This window comes from Carettochelys insculpta, chromosome 1 (genome assembly GCF_033958435.1).
Source record: "Carettochelys insculpta isolate YL-2023 chromosome 1, ASM3395843v1, whole genome shotgun sequence".
NCBI lineage: Eukaryota > Metazoa > Chordata > Testudines > Carettochelyidae > Carettochelys > Carettochelys insculpta.
The window spans coordinates 191,454,197-191,467,292 of NC_134137.1; positions in this window are offsets into that span (position 1 = coordinate 191,454,197).

A 13,096-nucleotide genomic window follows, 5' to 3' on the forward strand; every position below is an offset into this window, starting at 1 on the left:
GGGGGTATGAGCGTGGGAGGCACAGAGCTCAGCATGGGGGGCTCTGGGGGTGGGGAGTATGACATTATTGGATTTTTTGATTACATGTGACAGCCATTTCTGTCACCATTGTATGTAATTGGCACCAAACCTTGTGCCAGGTGGCCCCAGCGAGGTGTCTAGTGAAAGCTGGTAACACTCTGAATCTGTTTATGCTATTTGTATGTCTGTGCCATGTTTGTATGCAAAGTTATAGCTATTGGCTCTATAGCTAAAATATTTTAGTGCTAAGATTCACCATAGGAGGTGTGTTCCCCACCCCAGCCAAGGTGACGGACTAAGCAAAGCCTCAGACGTCGAATACACATCTCAGGAATTTGGGACTTGTCATCTGGAATGCAGCCAATGGCAAAGTGCCACAGGAGCCCACATGATCAGGTGACCTGGGCTGAGCAATGGGTTTGAGATCAGATACCCAGACATCCATTCCACATGCCATGTAAACAGACTGGGACATGCTGGCGAAACTGGTGACCAATGGCAGTTTGCCACAATAACCCACCTGGTCGGGAGATACTCCATGGCATATGGAATTAAAAAGGAATGTCCCTCCAAATGGGCAAGGATATAAAGAGGTCACTGACTCACCATTTGGCGTTCATTTCTCCAGCCTCCAGGAAGTAAGCCTAAGTGAAGTGGGATCCCACCCCTCCTTGGGTGTGCTTTCAGAGACTCTCAAGAAATCAGCATATAATATTGTTGGCCTGCATCAATAACTGTAATTGATGTATGTAAGGTATCACTTTAATAATTTTTTTTTCACAACTGGGTGTCTCTTTATTAATAAACCTTTAGATTTTAACAGCAATGAAGGGTCCTGTGGCACCTTATAAACTAACAGAAGGTGCCACAGGACCCTTCGTTGCCGTTACAGATCCAGACTAACACAGCTACCCCTCCGAGAGTTTAGATTTTAGACTAAAGGATTGGGTAAGATTCAAGTATATATTAATCTGGGAATAAGTATCAGAGAGGTAGCCATGTTAGTCTGTATCTTCAAAAACAACAAGAAGTCCTGTGGCACCTTATAGACTAACAGATATTTTGGAGCATAAGTTTTCATGGGCAAAGACCCACTTCATCAGATGCATGCATCTGCATCTGCATGAATCTGACGAAGCTGGTCTTTGCCCACGAAAGCTTATGCTCCACGATATCTGTTAGCCTATAAGGTGCCACAGGACTTCTTGTTGTTTTTGATCTGAGGATGTGGCTGGACTCTTTGGGGCCTGGAAGAATGTGTGGATTGGGTGATACAGGTTTTAACAACCTCTTACCTGAGTAAAGGGGGCTGCTGCTCTAAGCCTTTGAAGCAGCTAAAGAATCTGTTGGTTTGCTTGTGTGGCTTCCAGCTGGCCATTGAGGCTGGCAGAGGTACTTTTGTGGCTGGTTTGATTTGCCATAGTGAGAAGCAAATCTCAGCCTGGGCTGTAAAGCTGCGTCTACACGTGCACGCTACTTCGAAGTAGCGGCACCAACTTCGAAATAGCGCCCGTCGCGTCTACACGCGTCGGGCGCTATTTCGAAGTTAACTTCGACGTTAGGCGGCGAGACGTCGAAGTCGCTAACCTCATGAGGAGATAGGAATAGCGCCCTACTTCGACGTTCAACGTCGAAGTAGGGACCGTGTAGACGATCCGTGTCCCGCAACGTCGAAATTGCTGGGTCATCCATGGCGGCCATCAGCTGAGGGGTTGAGAGATGCTCTCTCTCCAGCCCCTGCGGGGCTCTATGGTCACTGTGGGCAGCAGCCCTTAGCCCAGGGCTTCTGGCTGCTTCTGTGGCAGCTGGGGATCTATGCTGCAGGCACAGGGTCTGCAACCAGTTGTCAGCTCTGTGTATCTTGTGTTGTTTAGTGCAACTGTGTCTGGGAGGGGCCCTTTAAGGGAGCGGCTTGCTGTTGAGTCCGCCCTGTGACCCTGTCTGCAGCTGTGCATGGCATCCCTATTTCGATGTGTGCTACTTTGACGTGTAGACGTTCCCTCGCTGCGCCTATTTTGATGTTGGGCTGAGCAACGTCGAAGTTGAACATCGACGTTGCCGGCCCTGGAGGACGTGTAGACGTTATTCATCGAAATAGACTATTTCGATGTTGGCTGCACGTGTAGACGTAGCCTAAGTGGCCTACTTGTAAGCAATATACCCTGGGTTGGTTCCCTTAGCTATGCCCAGAACCCCAGTAATATTACAGGGGCTTTGTGGGAGGTCCATATGCTGGGGGTGTGGGGCTCGGTGGGGTGGAGATCCATACGTGGGTGGCTTTTTAGGATGGTCCAGGTGCAGAGGGATAGAGGCTCATCAGGGTGGTCCTGAGTGCAAGGAGTGGGGAGATTTGGCAGGAGGACTGAGATATGCAGGAGGACAGATGCAAGAGGGTTGGTCAGATGGGAGCTGACTTTTCAGTACAGGGATCCCTCCCCATATACCTGACAAGCAATGGGTGCAGGAAGCAGCAGGGACAGGGAATTTGCAAAGCTTCCTGCAGCCAGGGGAGGAATTTGGGGGTGAGTCTTATTCTGCCCCAGATGCCATGTAGGGAATGAGGAAGTCCTATCCTCTCCTGGTGTAGGGAAGGAGCCACTACCCAAGTCTTCCCCAGTCCTTCCACGTGCCTCAGAGTGATTGCCTCTCTGCTGACTGCCCTGGGCATCTGAAACACACTGCTGCAAAGGGCCACAACTGTGGCTTCTATTGGCTTCCCTACCGGAAATTTTTTTTTCCTGGTGTACACCTGGCCTCTGAGGGTGTGACTGTGTGGATTTGGTCCCAAGCTGAAGCAAGGAATCTCTTGAGCAGATTGTGCAGCTTCTTTTGGTACTTCTCAGTGGGATCAGTGGAAAGGGGCCTGTAGAATGTGGTATTGGTGAGTTACCTGGCCGCCTCCTGTTCATAGTCAAAGTCATTCATTTATTAGTGTTAGTATTCAGCTTGAGTGAAATGAATATGGCAGACAGAATACAGTGTGTGGAATGAAGCGGGGCCCTTTGGTAAATAACAGTATGTGCTCCTGTCAATAAAGACTACCTTATAATGCATCTGCTACAAGGAAGCCAAATTAAATTTGTGTGGCCCACTTTAATTCTGGCATTTCCTGACTTGTGTGCGACTTTGTAACTTTAATTTTATTTTAACTAAGTTTTAGTGTAATATAATTGTAGCTAACAGAGAGGGAGCCGTGCTAGTCTATATACTATCAAAACAAAAAAGCAGTCAAGTAGCACTTTAAAGACTAACAAAATAATTATTTTAAAGTGCTACTTGACTGCTTTTTTGTTTTGATAATTGTAGCTGTGTTAGTCACAGAATGTTAGAGAGAAAAAGTGGGTGAGGTAATATCTTTGATTGGAGCAACTTCTGTTGGTAACAAGGACAAACTTTTGAGGCACACAGAGCTCTTCCTCAGATGGGGAAAGAAAAAGTGAAGATTCTTCATGAAGTGATCAATCTATATCTAACCTAAAAGTCCTCACCCTGAAAGCAAATACACAATACTTTCAAAAGATGAACGCTGGAGCTTAAATTCATAGTTCTGCTTGACTCTAACAATCAAGAACTGAATAGAAATCCTGGATTTTGCGTAGCAAAACCATCTGTAATCCTCTCACTCTGGCAGGCTGGATCACACAAATCCCCTTGGGGTTGCATCCAATGTGCTAATAAAGCCACTGATGCCCACTGCCCTACCCTTTGGGCTCCCCATCACCCTATCCCACTTGGTCAGAAACTCTAGTATCCCCCAGCCAGAACACAAAACTGGGCTTACCACCCTCTTGCAGAGCAACATAGATGCTGAACCAGTTCAGTTCTGGGAGGGCACAGCTATAAGGGCTCGGCACCCAGGAAACCAACCCCCACAAAAAGACCAGGGGAAGCTGGGCAGGCAGTCGTGGTGACGTGACTTCTCCCTGGCTTCCCCCAGCTGGGAAAAGCCACTCTGCAGCTGTCTGCCTGGTGCAGCTTCTCCCAGCTGGGGGAAGTCGGGGAGAAAGACAGCCACTAAAATGGAAAGGAGTTGGGAGGGTCAGAGGAAGTTGTCTGTTTTGGTGGAGTTACCATTTTGACTTAAATGCCTCATTATTTCAGAATAATAAGCTTTGCAGTGTGGACACAAGGCCTTTTTTCCCCGGAAAAAAAGAGGTTTTCAAAACAAACAAAGAAAGCCCCCAACAACAACAACCCAGTGTAGACAAGCCCTTAGATCATGGTTTCCCAAACTGGGGGGGCATGCCCCCGGGAGGCCATGAAGAAATTCCAGGGGGGCTGCGAGGCGACACAGCCTCTCTATCATTCCCCCCACCTGAGAAAAAGAGCTGGCTTTTGCTTCCAGCTCTCAGCCCCTGCCATTTTACATGGGTGACCTGTCACAGCCTCTATAACAAGCAGGCAGCTGGTGAAGACCCACATGCAAAGGTGAGTGAATGTGGGTTGGGATGGGGAAGAGGATCAGGGTGGGGTTAGATGAGGGGCTGGCGGTGCCTGGCTCAGGTGAGAGGGATGGGGTAAGAGTGGGGGGCTGGTGGTACCTGGCTTTTTGGGAGGGGAGGGGCTCGGGTGCGCAGCTTGTGGGGCTGAGGTGACTGGCCCCAGCATCACAGGGCTCAGGCAGCTTGGGCTGGTGGGCAGGCAGCTGGCCCTGGCAACGTGGGGTTCAAGTAGTTTGGGCTGGCAGGCGGGCAGCTGGCGTGGACAGCATGGGGCTTGGGTGGGCGGTTTGGGCAATTGGCCCATGGCTGATGGGCGGGGGCTGGTCCCAGCAGCCCGGAGCTCAGATGGCTGGCAGGCGGGTGGGCAGTAGGCAGCTGACCGCAGCAGTGTGGGGCTTGGGCAGGTGGCTCCGGCAGTGCAGGTCTCAGGCAGGCGGGCAGCTGGCACTGGCGTCTCTAGCAGCAGGCATGGGGCTCAGGCAGCTGGCGAGCTGGGGCCATACCAGGCACCCACAAGGGGCCAAGAAAAGCTATTTGTGCTTATTTTAATTTTAAATAACAATTTTATATCAAGTTTACATCAACACATTCCTCCCTATTTGTTAAAATCAAATCGAGAACTACTTCCCCCCCCAGTAGCTTTTTCCAACTTTCGAAATAAAGAAATTGTCATCAGTGCTGTCCAAGAACTTTCTGGATAGTCTGTGCCTCTCTGTGTTAGTTTCCCAACATATGCCGGGATAGGTGAAGTCCCCCATCACTACCAAATCCTGTGTTTTGGATGATTTTATTAGTTGTTTGAAAAAAGCCTCATCCATCTCTTCTACCTGGCTAGATGGTCTGTAGTTAACCTAACCCAGAGACTCTCAACATGTCTGTCTCCTGCATCCATCTCCACCTCAGTTCAGGTGTGCACATTTTTAATACATAAGGCAACACCTCCTCCCTGTTTACCCTGCCTATCCTTCCTTGGTAAGTTGTACCCTTCTATACCAATTTTTCAATCATGTGTATTATCCCACCAAGTTTCTGTGATACCAATTATGTCATAGATGTGTTTATTTATTAGGATTTCAAGTTCTTCTGGCTTATTACCCATACTTCTTTCATTTGTATATGGGCATCTAAGATATGGATTTGCTTTTGCCTCGCATTTCTGCCTAGTCCCTCTTTTTTCTCTGCTATTATAGCCCATGATCCCTCTCATTTCCAACCCAGGTCTCCAGGTTTTTCACTTACCTGTGGGCTTTGCTCACCTGTCCCAGTCAAACCTAGTTTAAAGCGCTCCTCACTAGGTTAGCCAGTCTCGATCCAAATACATCCTTCCCATTCCTCAAGAGATGAATTCCATCCCTGCTTAGCAGTCTTTCCTGGAATAGCATCCCACAATCGAGGAAGGCAAAGTGCTCCTGGTGACACCATCCTCGCAGCCAGGTATTCACCTCCAGGATGCACCTGTCTCTGCCTAGGCCCCTACCTTTGACAGGAAGGATTGAGAACACCACCTGCAGTCCCAAATCCTTCACCCGTATTCCCAAAGCCCTGTAGTCATGCTTGATCTGCTCAAGCTTACACTTTGCAGTGTCATTCATTTTGACATGGAGGAATTGCATGGGGTAGTAGTCAGTAGGCCCGGTAATCCTCGACAACGCCTCCATAACGTCTGGATACGGGCTTCTGGTAGGCAGCATACCTCCCGGGATGACATGTCAGGGTGACAGATAGGTGCCTCCATCCCCTAAGAAGAGAGTCGCCAACCATCACTACTCTACATTTCTTTCTCATAGTGGTGGTGGCAGACCTCCCAGCCTGGGGGGTACAAGGCTTTTTTGCTTCTGCTGTACATGGCGATTCCTTATCTCATGAATCCAGAATGGCATAACCGTTTCCCAGTGCTATGGTGAGAGGTTAAAATACATGGTGATACACATCTCATAGAGCAGGAAGAGACAGCAGAGGTCACTGAGTCCAGTCCCCTCAGCAAGGCCAAGCACCTTCCCTGGTACATATTTTTAATCTATTTGCCCCAGACCCCTAAATGGCCTCCTTGAGGATTGAGCTCACAACCCCATGTTTAGCAGGCCTGTACTCAAATCACTGAGCTATCATTTCATCAGGCTGTTGCTGGAAGTGATCAGCTGCTAGTGTCCCCCTGAACCATCTTCACCTTCTCTGATAGTATGTCAGTCTTTTCTAGTGGGACAGCTATCTTAACCTCAGCTGTCTCCACATGAATACTGTCCCGGAACTGCTCATTGATTCAAATACTCCTAAGCCTAGCTACCTCACCTTGTAGCTCTACCACCTGCTTCCTGAGAGATTCCATCAGAAGACACCTTCCACACTGGATGGTCTCCCCAGCCTGGACTTCAGTAGGTGGGAGTTGCAAGTCACAGTCCCTGCAAAACCACACCAGGGTCTGAGTAGAGGCATCCCCGCTCAGTAGGTCTGTCTGACTACAGGCACAGGTAGAGGAGACAGGAGCAGTGCTGGCAGAGGTGGTGTGGGTTTTCCTGCCCATCATGGATCCCCTCTATCAAACTCCCTCTTAAAACTCTCCTGTGTGCAGCTCAGTGGTCACTCTCTCCAGCTTTCTCAAGCATGCAGACCTAGGTCAGGCCTTCCCCTCATTAGTCACACAGGGGAAGGCTCATCCTGAGGCTGAACAATTGCAATCAAGGGAAAAAGGGATCAGACATGGTTCCAACCCTCTCAGGCACACAATCCCACCTGCCACTGAAACTGAAATCACCTGCAACCAGAATTCAAAATTCAAACAGCCAAGCAAACTCACTCTCACCGAATGCTAGTTTGCTCACTGGGCAGCCTCTTCAGCGACAGGATCTCTTTCTCTCCCTCCTGAAATTCCCCTGTCTGCAGTGCCCTCTATGCTTCATGCAACACAAACCAGAATTTCTAACATTTTTCAGAAATATAGCCATTTTTAAACTTGGTATAATTTTCTCAGGCTTTGGTGTTGCCCCTACAAAAAAGTTGCACCTGTTGAATACAAGATTTTTTAAAAAATATGTTGGGGTAAATGAGTGTAAACATGTCGTGTTGATGTATTTAGCAAGTGCAACCCTTGCTTAAATTGCTTCATTTTTCATCTGTAACTTAAGCAATAGCTAAAGTGTTGCAACAAAGATTTCTTAAACTAATTTTTATGTCAGTTTAGGTACAATGGTGTACCTGTTTGGTATAGATAAAAGCTTGACGGATATATCAATTACGAATTGAATATTTTGTTAAAAGGAGGGTTGGATGATGGCAAAGAAGAGGTGGGGGGCATGAGGGTTTCTCAAAAATCAAAAGGGGGCATGATGCTGAAAAGTTTGGGAACCACTGCCTTAGATGCTTTCAGAAGACATCTTACCTGGTAAATTGTGGGTGATAGAGTGTCTCCTGGCATCTGGTGACTTCCCCTATTTAGTCCCTCCCCTCCCCGCCTTACATCCCTTTTGCCTCAGGCAGGAATTCTTTGTTCTCAGTTCAAATTTTCATTAGCTTGTGTGGAAACATACAAGATCCACAATGGGTTTCAACATCAGGTGGCCTGACCACATCTTTCTTAGGCTACATCTACACTTACCAGTAAGTTGACAAAACAAAAAAAGCAGTCCAGTAGCACCTTAAAGACTAACAAAATAATTGCATGCCTAGAATCGATTTTTGCAGCTCTCAGCATAGGTCTCTGTCCTCGCTGCTGCATTTCAACACGAGTGCTCCTCCCGCCAACATTCCTTAATGATTGCGGGTCTCAAGGAGTTAAGGGGTTGACACTGACTCTGGAATGCGCCGTTTCATGCATGCGTGAACTGGTACCCCAGAAGATCAAACCTTACTAATTTTACCTGATAAGTGTAGATGTAGATTAAACACAGTTTGGGCTCCCAGGACAAACAAGGCTATTCACATGTCATTTGTCTGATATCTCAGAAACATAATGTATTGGTGATCAATAAAGGCCCTTTATTAGCATCTTTAGAAATATAAACAGATGCACATTTCATATTTCTAACTTCATGTAACAAGAATGATGCAAATACAAAAATAGAATATACACAGTCAGCAGCTTAACCAAACAAACAAGCAGTCATGTAGCACTTTAAAGATTAAAAAATAATTTATTAGGTGATGAGCTTTCATGGGGCAGACCCACGTCTTCAGATCTGGAGACAGTGCTGTACTGGAAATAGCCCTGATTCACTTTCAGCATTATTTCCAGTACAGCACTATCTCCATATCTGAAGAAGTAGGTCTACCCCATGAAAGCTCATCACCTAATACATAATTTCATTAGTCTTAAAAGTGCTACAGGACTTCTTTTTTGTTTTGTTAAGACTGGACTAACACAGATATCTCTCTGTGACTATGCATTCAGCAGCTTGTAACTTCAAAACCGATATGTTACATGAGGTATTTTGCCTAAAGCATCTTCAAGTTATGCATATTCATCAGCCAATTTAAATAAGGCAAGGGAGGCCATGACATTCACTCCTTCTTTTTTTCCTGTAGCTGCAGAGGTGTTAATGGGCCATTCTACCTCCAGTGGTCTTACTATGTGCCAACTACCTAGGCTAAAGGATCTACTCCCCTTGCATTTAGCTGTGACACCGTGGCTACCTTTCCCAGACCCAAAAAAGAGCACTGCCTTGAAAGCTTGTCTCTCTCTCACCAACAGAAGTTGGTCCAATAAGAAATACTACCTCAACCATCTTGCCCTTCTAATAGTTTTTTTTAATTTAATTTTCTATTTTTATAACTCAAACCAAAAAAAAAAAATCCCTTGTGTACAACCATAGTGATCCCTCACCACCACCACCACTATGGATCATCAGCATGATGTGGACCTTTAAAGTCACAGTGTTGGAGTTGAAAGTTTTACTCTCTTTTATTCTCTTTTAAATTTTGAATTTTAAGCTTAACAAGGTAGCAACAATGTAAGGTTACATATACATGTAACATTTATTGATTTTATTAAGTTCTTTAATTGAACATATGTCCCGTTTTCGAGTTTAGTGAATTTAGTAAGAGACTGTTTTGGTATTATGTCTGTGTTAAGATTACAGGATGATGTTGAAAGCTGAAGCCTTAATTGTTTGATTTACAACGCCTTTGCTGTGCTTTTCTCCAAGAGTCCTTGTAAGAATTGTTTACCTGTGAAAGTGGTATGTCTATGTTGAGATAAAGGTGCAAAGGTTATACCCAGAGCCAGATGGCCAAGGAAGGAGGGGCAAAGTGTGGGTGAAGACAGACTTAATGGCGTCAGAGAAGGACCATCAGTGTGTACCCCCAGTCAAGAAGTGATTGGATTGGCAGATTGACAACTCTAAAGCATGGAGTAGGCACCCCCAAATACAACTGATTACAGGATGAGCCTTTTGGAGATGTTTTGAGAATGACTGGTATCAAACGATAACACACCAGTCAGAGACTGATACAGCAAACTTCAGTGGAGGAAAGGATTATAAAAGCAGGGTTCTTTGCCATGGGACTTGGGGTTCGTTTTGCCACCAATTCCAGGAAAGCATTGGATTGCGACTGACAATGTATGTGTGTGTGTGTGTGTGTGACTGAAAAGCATATGCCACTGTTCTATTCTCAGTAAATGTGGCGTACAGCCGTTTCCCCTATAAAAGATCTCGTGTGCTTTGTTTAAAGCATAACAACAGCAGAGACATACCTGCTGTTTGAACTAAGTGAACAGCTGGTTGCAGGAATAGACGTTTGTCCTCTACTGGGGCCAGCCACTAGCAGCAGAAGAGAAATTTATTTTGCCAATAGGCTTCACATCTGCGACACTATGTCCATGGACTGTTGAGACTCTGGAACCTCAGGCCCTAGTTCAGGTTCTGAAGGGGAGCGTGCTAGTACGCATAGAGCTGGAGTGATTAACATGTGGCCTGTGGGCCAGAAACCGCCTTGCTGAGCCTTTTCATCTGGACTGAGGAGCCGGCAGTGGTGCCATTTTGAATGCCAGCTGTGGGACAAGTGGTCAGCAACCTAGAGCTCCAGAGCCACATGTGGCTCTTTCAGGAGTATTTGCAGCTCTGGATGCTGCTGCCGCTGACTCCTTCAGCTCCCTGCCCTGCCACACTGAAATAATGGAACTCAATTTAATTGGTTCAATGGCCGGCAGGAAGGATCTAGCCGTTAAACCAATTAAATTGAGTTCCAGAGCAGCAGGGCAGGGAGCCGCGCACACTACATATGGGAGAAGAGAGTAGGAGGGCTGGGGGGGGAGTTACACAGCCACACTGAGAAGGTGGTTGCAGCCCAGTGAAGGTGCTGCAGGGGACAGCAGTGGCACTGCATGGAGCTCCTGTGTGAGGTAGGTATGGGGAGCTGTTTGGGCCTGAGAGGGGTTCAGGCTGGAGACGAGGGGCAGTTTGGCGCTATTTTGTCTTCAGTCCCCAGAACACGTAAAGAATTGCCATGTGGCCCCCAACAAAAAAAAGTTGGCCACCCCATCATGGACCCCTTCTGCCCCTTTCTCCCAGCCTGCTCCTCAGCCCTATTACCAACCACCCTGGGCTCATAAATCTGTCTCAATTCTTCCTCCACTACCACTCTCTAATGGAGCCAACAAACAAAGCACTGAAAGCAAAGGAGAGCAACTCCCTCCTCTGTTCCAGTGCCTGCCAACGCTGCAGCCCCTACCAGCTAGGCAAAGCAATTCTAGGAAAAGTCCTGCTTGCTTAGTACAGCCCTAGGCTGGACCAGGCACTAGGAGGTTAGAGCAGGGGCAAGCAAAATCTAGCCTGCAGGCCAGATCCAGCCCAGTATTGTTCTGTGGCACAGCAGAACCCTCAGGCAGACTCAAAATGGATGGCTGCTGGGCCCATGTGAATCTCTGTATGCCCCTGGTGGGTGGGTGGGATCTTTGCACACTGTCCCCCACCCTCAGCACACTCTCACAGCTCCCATTGACTGAAGCCTAGGCCATACTTGCAGCACAAGTAGTGTGTGAAGGCCCTAACCCCCACACAGAAAGAAGCACGTGCTGGCCCCAGCATCCAGTCGCTTTGAGTGGGGTGCAGGAGCAAGGCTTGGCAGGAAGGGAGCCTGCCTGAGAGTCCTGCTGAGCTGCTCACTGGGAGACACCTAAGCTACGTCTACACTACATTAAATACCCCTCTGAAACCACCCCCCCTGCATCTGATGAAGCAGGTTTTTGCCCATGAAAGCTTATGCTCCAAAATATCTGCTAGTCTATAAAGTGCCACAAGACTTCTTGTTGTGTTTGTCGACAGAAGTTACCTTCGGAAGGGATCTTCTGGAAAAACTTCAGTCAATAGATCACATCCACGCACATAAGAGGATCGAAAGAGCAATCCATTCCATCGCCAGAGAGTAGCTGGACAATGATGCCTGCTGACAGAGGGCCCCCCCAGAATATCTACAGCTTTTTTGTTGACAGAAACAGTCAACAAAGGCATTATTCCTCATAGCGGGGAGGCCGAACGCTGACCATGGAAGTGCTGAGTTTTGTCAACAGTCTGGGGGCAAAACACGTTTTGTGTGTAGACACTCCACAAGTTGTGTTGACAAACCCCCGGTTTTCTTGACAAAACTCTCTAGTGTAGATGTAGCCCTATGGTAAGCACCCCTGGCCAGAGCCTGCACCTGGCATGGCACCCAATCCTTTTCCTCCTCTCCTTATCCTTGCCCTAAGTCACAACCTCCTCCAAGACCCTGCACCCCTCTTACACACATTCTCCAGGTCAGAATCCTCTCCTGCACCCATATTCCCTCCCAGACTCTGCACCCCAATCCCTATCCCAGGGCTCCCTTCTGCACCCAACCTCCATCCCAGACTGCAATCCTTTAACAAATCTAGCAGCTATGAACTAATATTTCAGAGTTTCTAATATGGCCAAATTGGACTGAACGTTCACAGGAACAGCAAAAAGTGTGTCTTTGACAACAGTGTGAACTCCCCACCAAATTTCATGTGTCTGCTCTAAAACATGGAGTTGCTAGAGTACCATACTGTAGAAATATAATATAAGCAACTATTCCTTAATCTTATTCTTACAAATATAAATATAATAAACATAATAATAGATACTGTAGAAACTAGTGTTTCTAAGGAGGAAGTATGATGAAACAAATACCTTCCTGCATTATTAAGCCTCTTTCCTGGTAATGAGCGTGGGTAGACAAAATCCCCCTCTGACACACAGGCACTATGACGTGCATACCTTTGTTTTGTTTTTTGAACGGTGGAAACGTTTGAAAGATATAATCTACTGCTAACAATTTAAATGACTGAGCTTAAGTACAAGCACGGAGCAGACTTGCTTTTCCTTTCGGTTTGGATCACATGACCAAGTTTACCATTTTCCACCCTGTCACTTTCCCCTCCACAAAACTCTTCCCTTATCTCTCCCATCCTACTCTTTCTCCACCCTACTGCCCTCTCTCACTGCTCTGCCTCATTTCTTCATGTTCCATATAAACATCATTTTACCCTGCTTTAATAGAAACTGTCTTCTTTCCTTTCTTCCTTAGAGTTTGCCTACATGGGTGAGTTACTGCACGGTAACTCTCACTCAGGGTGCGAAAAAAACCCTCCATCTTCCATCCTCCCGAGCACAGCAACTTACAATGCTGTCAAATGCCAGCGT